Consider the following 13,262-nt stretch of genomic DNA (forward strand, 5'->3'; position numbering starts at 1 on the left):
TTTAAAAGGAAAGATTATAGTATGTAATGGCCATAAGAACACTTAATTGTGCTCATGTGGAGCCTGTACACAGACCAGGAGGGAGCTGTTCAAAAAGAACAAGGGAGGATACTGCATGGTTTAAAATCGGGAAAGGTATGTGTCAGGCTTGTAATCCTTTCACCATATTTACTCAATCTGTTTGTTAAGCAAATAATCTGAGAACTGGTCTATATGAAGAACATGACATCAGGATTGGAGAAAGACTCATTAACAACATGAAATATGCAGATGACAAACTTGCTTGCTGAAAGTGAGAAACTTGAAGCACTTACTGATGAAGATTAAAGACTACGGCCCTCAGTATGGATTACACCTCAACATAAAGAAAACAAAAATCCTCACAACTGGACCAATAAGCAACATCATGATAACCGAAGCTGTCAAGGATTTTTTTTTTTACTTGGACCCACAATCAATGACCATGAAAGCAGCAGTCAAGAAATCAAAGGATGGATTGCATTGGGCAAGTAAGTACACTGCAAAAGACCTCTTTCAAGTGTTAAAAAGCAAAGCCTTCACCTTGAGGACTAAGGTATGCATGACCCAAACCAGGGTGTTTTCAATCACCTCACAGGCATGCAAAAGCTGGACAATGAATAAGGGAGACCTAAGGAGGATTTTTTTTTTTTTTAAGAAGGATTAGGGAAACCCTAGTGGCATAATGGTTAAGTGCTACGGCTGCTAACCAAAGGGTCGCAAGTTCGAATCCGCCAGGTGCTCCCTGGAAACTCAATGGGGCAGTTCTACTCTGTCCTATAGGGTTGCTAGGAGTCGGAATCAACTCAATGGCATTGGGTTTGGTTTTGGGTAAGGAGGACTGGGGTCGCTACAAGTTGGAACTGACTCGACAGAAATGGGTTTTTTTTTTTTTTTTAAAGAGAACTGATGCCTTTGAATTATGGTGTTGGTGAAGAATACTGAATATACCATAAACTGCCAGGAAGAACAAACAAACTTGCCTTGGAACGAACACAGCCAGAATGTTCCTTAGAAGCGAGGATGGCAAGACTTTGTCTCACATACTTTGGACACATTACCAACACAGACCAGTCCCTGGAGAAGGACATCATGCTCGGTAAAGTAGAGGGTCAGCAAAACAGAGGAAGCCCCTCAAGAAGGACTGACACAGTGGCTGCAATAATGGGTTCAAATGCAGCAAAAATTGTGAGGACGGTGCACGACTGGGCAGTGTTTTGTTCTGTCGTACATACAAGTCAGAACAGGCTCAATGGCACCTGACAACAACAATGGCCATATGATCTGGCAGGGTAGTAATGCCATACTACTTTTTTAAATGATAGGAGAACAAAGATTTAATATACAAAAAATAAATAATGTTTCAATGAATACATGGCAATGGACTGAAGCCCATAAATTAGTAAGATTAAAAAGAAAGAAAAATGTCACTTTCTGAGAAATGCAAGGAATCAATTCATTATCTTAAAAACTGGCTAAACAAAAGGAAGGAATCAAGCAATAATTTGCCTTTCCTGTATGATCTGTACCACTGGGTAACCAAATAGTAGGTGACAGAAAACTATTCTATAAAATTGTATTGTCATGGAATTATTCCAATAGATAAACAAAAACAGAATTATGGAACTGGAAAAAAAAAAAAAAAACTCATCATCTTGCAAGCTGTAGTGGACTAATGGATCTAGGCATTGAGCATTAAAGGCTGCCAACATCAAGAAAGAGCAAAAACAGGATACTAGATGCCCCCTGATGAAGAAAACTAAAACAAAACAAAAAGCCCAGCAACTATAGTCTTCAAGCAGAATCAAACAACGGGCCCAACTGCCAACTGGCAGGAGATGGAAAGGACAGAGGCGCATGCTGAGCTGCTCCGTGAGTGTGCAACGGGCAACATTCCGGCTGCGGGAGACCTGGCAAGTCAAAAGGCCCAGAATTCTTGAATGGGTAAGTTCTAGGGAAACTAAAGGGAGAGAGGGAAAACCTGCAGACTTAAAGATCTGACAAACTGCGGCGGGCAAGCAGGTCAACACAGAGGGAGGGAGATGCAACTATACAGACAACTAGGAGTACACACTTGGGTAATAAAACTAAAAACAACCCTAATTAAGTGATCATTCAAAAAAAGTCAGGAGTGGTCACTTTTTGAAGGAAGGGGGGTGTGATTAGGAACGGGCACGTGGAAGGACTCTTAAGGTGACCGGCAAAATTCTACTCCTTTACCTGGAAGATGGTTAAAAGGCATTTGCCTTATAATAATTCACTAAGCTATACATTTGTTTGGTGTGGCTTTCTGCATCTATGTTTTATTTTATAATAAAAAGAATAAAGAAATTTTGGAAAATAAAAAACTGCAGCTGATATTATTTGAAAACTACTTACAGGTATCAGTAGAAAACAGGTTAATAAAGAGGTTTTGGAATAATCTTCAAAACAATGTAATTAAATTACATGGCAAACCAAGAGACCAATTTTCCCACAACAGTGTTTCCTTCCGGTGTTTGGCAAACAAAACAATGAATTAAAAGTCTACTGTCATTACATGGTACCAACCTGTTCTGGTTCCCACTCACGTGCAACACATGTTTAAAAAGTATTTGACATTTACTGATTCTTAGAATATACATAATTAAATTCAACAAGTACTTTTCTAGCACGTATTATGTATGAGGTACTTACAAATCAGTTGAAGAGGTAAGAAACACTCGGTAGAGTTAAGTGCTTTGAGAAAGGTGCAAAGTACCATAGGCTCAAAGGAAGAAAAGAATATCTCATCTGCTGCTCTATAATAACAACATTCTAACCAGGCCCTTCTCATATTCCTCCAATACTTCCTCCCCAATACCAGCAGAGTGATCTTTTAAAAACCAAAATCCCCTTTTCAAAACACAAAGTGTTATACAAAGGACTCAATTCAAATGCCTACAAGGGCCAGCCAGGTAAGCAACAAATGAATGAAAAGGACCTGATGTAAGACAACAGAGAATGACACGGACTGCCTTGCCTAAAAGGGGGACAGCAGCTAAGGAGCTTTAGCCAATTATGACCATTTGGGAACAAGAAACTAATGTTGCCACGATATTCAAATTTCCAAGAGATAACAGACTGTAGGTTTTTGTGTGAAATGTACCAATATTTAAATATTGGCAAATAATTATTACAAGCCAAACAAAACAGAGCTGTAGGTGAAGATTACAAGCTCTAGTTCTGATACTTTTGTTCCAGCAGCTGGCCCCTAGGTATCATCAAAATTGAATAGTGGTCTTCACAATTCAGGGTTAAAGTTAACTGACAACTTTTTCTCTAATAAAGTTTTCTTACAACTTTAGTCTGCTAGTAATAGCCAACAGATAATAAAACACAAGAAAAAGTGGAAAATATTTGATAGTCACCTCAAAGTAACTGTTTTTGGTTACGATTGTTTTTATAAATCATCATTTTTACTGCATATATGTCATACAGCCAAATTTTCTATTCCTAAAATTGTTCCTAGATTGTGTGATGGAGTCAAATAAATAAATATACTTGCTCTTTAGCAAGAGAACACCATGAGACTTCAGAATCACAGACTTAGTAATAAAGATCTAAAATCTTTGGTACGGTAACCTATAAGTTCCCTAAAACACTAGGCTCCTGTTTGCTGCATTTCACACTACCCCTAGATTTCCTGGATATACCATGGTCATTCCTTCATGGACTCCATACTCAATGCTTTAAGACGCTTTAAGATTGCTCAGAGTCACCTCTCCTGGGAGAGTTCCTCGAATTATTTGCTTTTTCCATAGCGCTTCCTTAAAACCAAAAAACCAAACCCATTTGATTCCAATTCATAGCAACCTTAAAGGACAGAGGAGAACTGCCCCATACGGTTTCAAAGGAGTGCCTGGTGGATTCGAACTGCCATTCTTTTGGTTAGCATCTGTAACTCTTACATCCTATAAAAAGAAAAAAAAAAAAACAAAACCATTTGACAGTGAGTTGATTCCAATTCATAGTGACCCCATGTGTTGACCTCCCCATTATATAAATGACTTGCTATTTAGGATTATTCATTTGTTTACCTTTCCATCTCTTCCACTGTGATGGTTAAGGCTGTGTGTCAACTTGGCTAGGCCATGATTCTCAGTGGTATGGCAGTCATGTAATGATGTAGTTATCCTTCATGATGTAATCTAATGTGATCAGCCAATCAGTTGTATGGGGAGTTTCCTCAGGGGTGGCCTACATCCAATATATATGGATGTTTTGGCAAAACTCGCTTACTTGCTCTGGATCCTGCATCTGGCCCTGTCACCATCCAACCTCCAGTTCTTGGGACTTGAGCCACTTGCCTGCCACGCTAACCACTGGTCTTAAGATTTACCAGCTTCTGCAGCCTGTGAACCAGTGCCCTGCCAACTTACCTTCCAATCTTGGAAATCGTCAGCCTCCACAGCCCACGAGCCAGTGGCCTGCCACCTGATCTGCCAAACTTGGGTTTGTTAGCCCCTGTAGCTATGTTGTCAGGAGAAGCCTCCACTGCCGCATGACCTAAGGACTTGTCAGCCTGTACAACTACATGAGCCATTTCCTTGAGATAAATCAATCTCTCTCATACATATATACGTGTTTGTGCGTGTATGTGTGTGTGTATATATATATATATATGTTTCACTGGTTTTGCTTCTCAAGGGAATCCAACCTAATGCAAGTGGTTTTCAAATTTTTGATGTTATCCCACACTAAGAAATGCATTTTTCATAAAGACTCAAAACATACACGTTATTATCTGAAAGTTTCATGAAATAATTCTTTACACTTACCATGTACAAGGCACTGAATTTTTCCATTTTTTTTTTTTTCTTTTAAGAAATGCTGGCCACAATTTACTACATCAATTTTCATCACCCACTTGAAAAAATACTAAAAGATGGGTCCTTTTAGGCAGAAAGCAATACACTCATTTTTGTGTAACCAGCATCTAGCACAGACCATAATATTTAGGAACCAAATGTTGAAATGGATAAATGTAACAGGGTGCTATACCAGAAAAGTCAAAAAGTAAGGCTTTGAAGTCAAGTACGTGCATCAGCCAACAACTTATATATGTAATCTTTGACAAATGACTTAATCTTCCTGAGTCTCAGGGAATAACACCACTTACTTAACTCACTAATAAATAGTAGCATTCCTGCCACATAATAGGTGGTATATAAATATTTGTTTCCTCTCCTGACCTTGTATTTTTCCCTATTCTTTAAAGAGAATAAGGCAACATGTAAGCATTTCATCCTGGTAAATACCATTTTTTAAGAATCTAGGTTACAGTACAAAGGATATGGATTTTAAAGCCTGACAGACTTGGGTTCAAATATTCAGCAATTTATTTACATAATTTCCCAGAATCTGTTTATCTATGGGAATAAAACACTCCATACAGGGTTTTACTATTTGGGAATTCAATTACATAGTCATGTGTCTAGAGTAGAGTCCTGTGCCAGTACACAGTAGACACTTAACAAAAGGTGGCAATCATTGCTTTGATTATTAATAAATGTTTTTCAATCAGATTAGGAGGAGGTAGTATTTCAGTTGACCTTTTAAGGAAAGGGGGATTGGTCAAAAGTATACTGCCAAAAAAAAAAAAAAAACCTTGTTCACAGTGACCTTATAGGACAGAACTGCCCCACAGGATTTCCAAGGCGTGGCTGGGGGCTTCAAACTGCCAACTTCTTAATCACTGTGCATAGCACAGGCAAAACAGTAAAATCTTAATTTACAGAAATTTCTTCCTCTTTTTTACTTCTTCATTCAGGATAAAGAAATAAACCACGAGGATATAAGTCTATCAGTTTCCCCAATTCTCTACTTCCAAGGTTATGTATAAAACTCAAAATAACTACACTAACTCGCTCACTGCAACATTCTAAATATTAAATTATGTTCAGTGGGCTGTACAATGTGATGTGTATTAATATATTTTAGAAAGATTTTCAGAAACAGTTCGAAGTAAGCATGCTGTGTAGTTAACCTAGTTAACTAGAAAAAACTAACTGGAATTCTCATTCAACAAATCTTTGGTTAATCAAATCTTACTCTCCAATACAACTGGTATTATTTTATCAATAACGTTCCAATGTTAGAATGCCATCAGTCTTCTATTAATTATAAAGTGGCCTCCCTCCAAAAAAAGGTTTATCATCACTTTCAAAAATACGATTAATGTTCTTTATTTCCCTTACCCTCATTTTCTCTTCCATAAGTAATCATGGCTTCTCATAAAGAGAGGCCAGGGTCCCTCCTCTTTCTCCAACACAGCTCCCAAACCATTTCTCAGAAAAGAAAGCTCCTGAGTGGCAGAAGCATCAGTACCTATGAAAATACTATCAAAAAGCTTTTATTTTCTTAGGTTTACACCTATCTTTTCCAAGAATTTTCTTATACTCAATTCATGCTCATTAACCATCCTGGTACTTTAACAGTAATACATCTGCTTGGAGAGAATCAAAGTTATTTTTTCATTATCTGTGTTAGCAGCAAAAAGACAGTTATTTTTATGTTGCACACATTTAACCCTTATGACAATAACATATCTTCTACATGGCTACTTAAGTAAAGAGCTTTATTTAGCCTTTTAGGGCTTACAGTAATTTTGTGTTTATAACTGTCAATGAAATAAAGATCTATATAGATGAAGGGATAAATTAAATCAGACATACTCCAGAAGAGTAGGAATGATGACTCTCTTTCTCACGACTTAGCACCTAAATACAGTAGTTAGTCAATACCCATCCAAGTTTAAATGTTTACTTCTGGAAATAAAAAATAGGTTGAGGGAAATAAAGAATAGATGAATCAAAATTAGGTTAAGGTCCTGGGCATGGGCTGTGTTCAGTGACTTGTTTCCAAAGAACAGAGTATGGAAGGGGCGAGATGTGGGTAAATCTACAGCGGAGAACCAAGGCAAACACAACTTCCACCAGGTGATCAACAATGGTAAGTCATGTTGTTAGCATATACCCTTGACAAAATGTGAAGAGAATGGCACTTCATCTCTGTTGTCTTCTTTCCTGAAACTCATAACCCCATTCTAATCAGGAGATAAACACAAACAAACCCCAGATGAGACGCACTGTACAAAATTCCTCAGTAGTACACCTCAAAACTGTCATGGCCATCAAAAACAAGAAAAGTCTGAGAAACTGGAATTTTGAGACAGAAAAAGGACATTAGGGAAAAACTAGTGAAATCTGAATAAAATGTTTAGTTTATCTAATAGTAATACAGCAATTTTGTTTCCTTAATTATGACAAATGTACCAGAGTACATAATGTAAGACGTTAACAACAGAGGAAACTGAGCAAGAAGTATAAGGAAACTCTTTGTACTATCTTGCAACTTTACTGTAAACGTAAAGCTACTCTAAGATAATGTTCATTTAAGTTTTAAAAACTGGATTAAGGGAAATAAGGAATACATGAACCCAAATCCCTTAGAAGTGAAATGATAAACATTATTTTGATCCCTTTATATTTGATGGTAAGACAGGGACAGCATTCCTAATAAAACAGTACCACAGGCATTGTACAAGTCTACAGTATGAATTATGAAGTCACATATAACCAAAGCAAATACCCCCTGCATGTTCCTTAGTCCTCAACACTTTAGCTGTTACCTCTATGACAAAATTCCCAACAGTCACCTCTATACGAATGGATTACCTCACGTCTCCATTTCCAGTCATTACAAGTTATATTCACTATGATATCTCCCACTCACTTCAGTCAGCTAAATGAACTCATCTTTCCTGATGATGTTCTCTTTCCAAAGCTCTCTCTGAATTCTTGATTTTTCCTTTAATAGATTCCTCTCCATTCCCACAGTTAGTAATCAGTCCTGTACACCGTGGTCAAATGAAACTTTCCCAAATAAGGATTTTTATCATATTCTCCAGTTCAAACACCATCTTCCTTTTGTACTAAACCATGTTTAAATTCAGAGGCAATGTTTTCAAAGACCATCCATAATTGGTTGTTATTTCGTATTGTTCCCTTCACTTTTAAAGAAATGTCTTTCCATCCATCTCTTCACCTCTACTAGAAGTCCTGCCTTTTCTTTATGCAGAAAACAACCAAATATTCACTAAGCATGTAACAGATATCTGAGAAAATAAGACTCCTCTGGGTGATAAAAGACCTTATAATCTAGTTGTGGTGAGAAAACCTAAAAAGATAACTAAAAAAGAACATGGGAATATTTGTCTTGTTCAATGTTGTATCCTCAGTTTCTATAACAATGTCTGGCACATGGTATAGGCTAAAAAAATACTAAATGAAAACAAGGCCATATAGAATGCTACAACCCAAAGAAATTAAATGCTATTAAAGAAGGGACAGAGCCCTGGTGGCGCAGTGGTTAAGCATTCGGCTGTTAACCAAAAGGTCAGCAGTTTGAATCCTTGGAAACCTTATGGGGCAGTTCTACTCCATCCAATAGGGTCACTATGATTCAGAATCGAATCGACAGCAACAGGTTTAGAGAAGGGAAAGAATTTTCAGTTGCAAAGACGAAGGGAACTCTAAAATTCTATGATTCTAAGACTTCTCAGGGAAATGAAGATTTCAGCCAGGCCTCTAGCTTCAGCAAATTATCAGTAGTTATGAGGATGTGTGCAGGTCCATTTCCAACAGAAAAACGGTACAGCAGCAAAGGTTTAAAAAAAGTAAAAGTGTAATACCAGGTTGAGTAGTGGATACTGAACAATTCCTATAGATTGGTGGAAGATAAGACGGGAGAAGGCTGGGGACAGAGTTCAAAAAGTCCAAAATGTTGTGAGAAGAGGTTTGGTACAGGTACTCCCCTGGTTACGAATGAGATCTGTTCCAAAGTGTCTTTAGGTCAAATCTGTAAGTCAGAACAGGTCTGTACAGTTCTTATCTAGCCTTACTTTAGTGCAAAAAGGAAACCCTGGCAGCATAGTGGTTAAGTGCTATGGCTGCTAACCAAGGGGTTGGCAGTTCGAATCCACCAGGCAATCCTTGGAAACTCTATGGGGCAGTTCTGCTCTCTCCAATAGGGCTGCTATGAGTTGGAATCGACTCGATGGCACTCGGTTTGGTTTTGGTGGTTTTAGGGCAAAACAAGGCTCGAAGCCTTTTCAATGATTTAAAAGCTTCCAGTGCAGCAAGTGAAGGTGACTGTCATGAAGAATCTGTTGTGAGCCGGGTTGGTTCAATCGCTTCAAAGTGAGGGCAAATTTACCAGGGCTTTGAGCCAGTTCCAGGAGCCCTGGTGACACCGTGGTTAAGTGCTTGGCTGTTAATCAGAAGGCTGGCAGTTCGAACCCACCAGCTGCTCCATGAAAGAAAGATGTGGCAGTCTCTTTCCACAAAGACTTATAGCCTTGGAAACCTATAGGAGCAGTTCTACTCTGCCCCATAAGGTCACTTGAGTGAGAATTCACTCCATGGTAATAGGTTTGGGTTTTTTTTGTTTTTGTTGTCATTCGAACAGGTTCGATCTAGTTTGAACCCCTGCTGAGAATTTACATTTCCACCCCAGATAGACTGAATCAGAATCTACGGTTTAACGAGATCCCCAAGTGATTCTTATGTATACTAAAATTTGAGAACCACTGCTCTACTAGTGGAAGCCCTGGTGGCATAGTAGTTAAGTGCTCTGCTGCTAACCAAAAGGTCAGCAGTTCGAATCTACCAGGCGCTCCTTGGAAAGTCTATGGGGCAGTTCTACTCTGTCCACTAGGGTCACCATGAGTTGGAATCAACTCCACAGCAACGGGCTTGGTTTTTCCTTAGGCTTTACTAGTGGGTCTCAGAATTGGTCCCTAACCAGCAGCATTAGCAACACCTAGGAGCTTGTAAGAAACGCAAGTTCTCAGCAGGGGCTCCAACTGGAACTAACCAGTTAGAAGCCTTGAAATTTATACAACATTAAAGGACAAGTACAGAGTTGTCCATAGGGTGGATGTTCCTAACCTGGGACTTACTGTATTCACATTTGATATAAGGGATTTTGGTCATTAGAGTGGTATCATCCTCAGGAACCGTAACCTAAGGCGAGTAATGCAAAGATGAGGCTTTAGAAGGCAAGGGCCTTGTTTTCTCCAAGGAGTCCCCCCTCAGCCCCATCTACTCAAACCCTCTAAGGTTTCCCTCTCAATTCTTACAGTACCTGCCTGCATCATACAATTTAACTCCTAAAATATGTCCTCTCAGATTGTAAACTTTTTCTTTTAATCTATGTTAATCTTGTCTCTCCAACCTAAGAATAGGGGTCAAATTTTAAGACCTCTTTTCCTTCCTTAAGGAATTAGTAAAGCATTGGGCGCTCAAAGCTATTTTTGAGGACCTCTTTTTGCATTTATTTATGCAAAACCCGGTGGCCAAAGTGACAACAGTCTAAAAGCAACCAAAAGGACATAAGGAAAATTCACACCTAGAGAGAAAATTAGTTAAAACACTAAGGGCAGCCCTTTTCAACGCTTCGTTTTGATAGCTGGTTCCCACAACCAATAGCACTCCAGCATATCCTTCGGCGTATTTTTAGTGCTTCCTGCTTTACATGAGGTATTTCGTCACCACATTTACTTTCCTTTCTCAACTAGGCATTGCTCCCAGTGGCCAACATACACACTCATTTCTTAATTGTATTATCTTTTCTGCACTGAAGGCCAGAGCGCCTCTCCAATATTTTATTAATTTAGCACTGTTGTGGTGTAATTTAAAAATTTGAATAGTGCTGCTAAAACTTAAATTATCTACATATTCTAAATGTTCCCTGTGGTTCAGCATTCTGCAAACAAAACTAACTCAAACAAAAACACGTTACTGAAATCATTCAAATCCACCAAAGCAAGCACGAAATGAAGCCTGATGAAATTAGTAACCACGGATTTGATTTAAATTTTAAAGTTTTCCAAACTCTCCAAAAGTTTCTTTTTTAAAATCTTACCTTCAACTCTTTTACCTTTTACTGTACTATATAAAAATTAAATTTATTTCCTTAACTGAAATCTATTCGTGTTAACATTCATATCAACTACTGCTGTATTAATACTTTTCCAAAAAAAGCTTAAGAAAGTGCACATACCTAAATTTATATGGAGTATTTCTTTCATCCCTAAAAAAGCTTTTCATTGGTAATATATTATCTTTTCGGGTCACGATTTTTATGTAAAAAGAAAATAAGTGAGATTTTTATAAAACTACCAGTAAGAAAGCCTCCTGAATGTGATTATTTCTGATTACACTTGAACCTCTTATTGATGATTCTGAAATTCAAACGATTGTTTTCCAGGGTTGGGAAACTCCATAACGTACTATTCTATTCCCCAGAACCATGGGCTTAGCGCCTAATTGACAGTGCCTAATACTGCTGCTGAGATTTTAAAGATCAATCATCGAAACGGCAGAGGAAGGCAAAAAATGTCAATAAGATACCTTAAGTTAACTCCAAGGGGACAGAATTAAGTTTTAAGATTAAGACGGAACAAAGATACACTGCGTGCAAACGGTGCCGATTTTTCCACTTCCCCAACTCAGAAGCGCCAAAATAAACGGAGATGCAAAGCTTGCAAAGCCCCCGGCTACCACCGAAGCCCCAGATCCCAGTGCCGCCGAAGCACCGGGCTGCGCTCAGCCGACCACGTGGCTGTCACAATCAGAAGGACGGTCGGAGAAGCAGCACCAAACTAACCAGGAACTAAACCGCCCTCCTCCCGCTCCCTCGCACTTGGGGTAGAAGAATAAAAGTCTGTGTCATTTCTTTAGACGCGAAGCCTTCCCCCACCAAGGAGAAAATGAACTACAGGGGCTGCTTTAAAGAGACTTTAAAGTAGCAATCAGGACCGAGAAGACCTCGAGACCGCACTGGAATTGCACCCAACTCCCGAGCGCTGCGGAGGAAGAAGGCGCGGGGCGAAGGGGCGGAGCGAGGAGTGGAGCGGAGCGCACCGCGCGCCCGGGCCGCGTCCCCTCCCAGCCCCGCCGGCCTCCGGGCTGCCTGCGGCGGGGCGGACCGGGAGGCAGGGGGGCCTCCCACACGCCCCGACCGCTCTCCCGCGGCCCCTCACCTCGCCCGGAAAACGACGCCTGAGGGGCAGCGGTAACCGCGGGCCCCGAGCGGGCGGCAAACAGGAAGTGTCCGCTCCGCACCGCCGCGACCCTCGCTCCCACCCAGCACGACGGCCACCCGCCGAGGGGCCCAGGACGCCCGCTGTCGGCCCGCGGTCGCCCACCTCCCGGCCGCGCCCCGCCCCCCGCCGCCCGAACTTCGCTCCCGGCCGCGCCCCGCGCCTCCCCGCCACTACTCGGCCGGGCCCGGGCACTCCCCCCTGGGGCCGCACGAGGACCCCGCGCCCGGCACGTCGGGCTCAGCTCCCAGGCGGCGGCGGCGGCTCGCGAGGGCCGCGGGTACTTCCGCCGACAGCGGACCCTGCCCTGACGGGAGCCCTTCGCCTGCCGGGGGCCGCCTCCGAGCCCTCCGGGGAGCCGGCACCCCCTCCCGGCTGACGTTACCTCTCCGGAAAACTCCCAACTCCTCGTGGGGCCACACTCGCCTCGGCTCCACACCCCCAGGGCCCGCACGCCACCCGAGCCACGCGCCCGGGAGACCCCCGCGCCGGCGCCAATTCCTCACAGAACAAAAATGTCCGGGCGCGTCACGGGACGGCTGCCTCCGCGCCCCACGCCCGGCGCTGGCCGCACGCGCTGCCTCAGCGCCCCGGAGCGGCGCCGCGGGCCAGGGCGGGGAGCGCAGCTGCCGAGCGGCGCCGGCCGGGACTCACCGTCAGCTCGGCCGCCGCAGGGGGAAGGCAAGGGCCGGCCAGGGGAAGACACAATATGGCAGAGCCCCGCAGCTGCTCCCGGCGGCTTCCAGCAGCCGCCTCCGGGAAGACGCGGCAACGAGCAGGCAGCGGCAGCTGCGGTGGCGGCCAAAGCAGCACCACATCCCCCTCCCGCTCTCTTCCTCCCCCTCCCTCCGCCCTCCCCCACTGCCATGGCAACGCGGCGCCTAGGCGATTGGCCCCGCCCTCCCGCCCGACCCGCCCCTCCCCTCCCGCCCGCCCCGCCCCTCCTTCTCGGCCCCGCCCCTCCCCACCCTCCAGTCCCCGCCTCCCGCGACTCTTGGGAAAGGGGCTCGGCCCACCCACCCCTCCGGTCTCCTCCCATCTCCTACCGGAGGGAGGGGTCCCGACCCGCCGGCTGCCCGCATCAGCGACTGGGGGACTGCCGTGTCCGGAAGGGCGG

General features: G+C 42.7%; 1 protein-coding gene across 4 annotated transcripts in view; it reads right to left on the reverse strand.

Annotated features, from left to right (window-relative positions):
* The window catches only part of FOXN2 (forkhead box N2), a 67,238-nt gene extending 54,282 nt beyond the window's left edge, over positions 1-12,956 (reverse strand). For 2 of the 4 annotated variants that reach the window (XR_010319471.1, XM_064277123.1), the window contains exon 1: positions 12,800-12,955. The gene's annotated coding sequence lies outside the window, so the exon portion shown is untranslated. Of the gene's footprint in view, positions 1-12,530; positions 12,658-12,799 lie in introns of those variants that run through there. The other 2 variants (XM_064277124.1, XM_064277125.1) reach the window with 2 other exon arrangements.
* Between the last annotated feature and the right edge of the window lie 306 nt (positions 12,957-13,262).

This window comes from Loxodonta africana, chromosome 26, assembly GCF_030014295.1.
Source record: "Loxodonta africana isolate mLoxAfr1 chromosome 26, mLoxAfr1.hap2, whole genome shotgun sequence".
NCBI classification, from domain to species: Eukaryota; Metazoa; Chordata; class Mammalia; order Proboscidea; family Elephantidae; genus Loxodonta; species Loxodonta africana.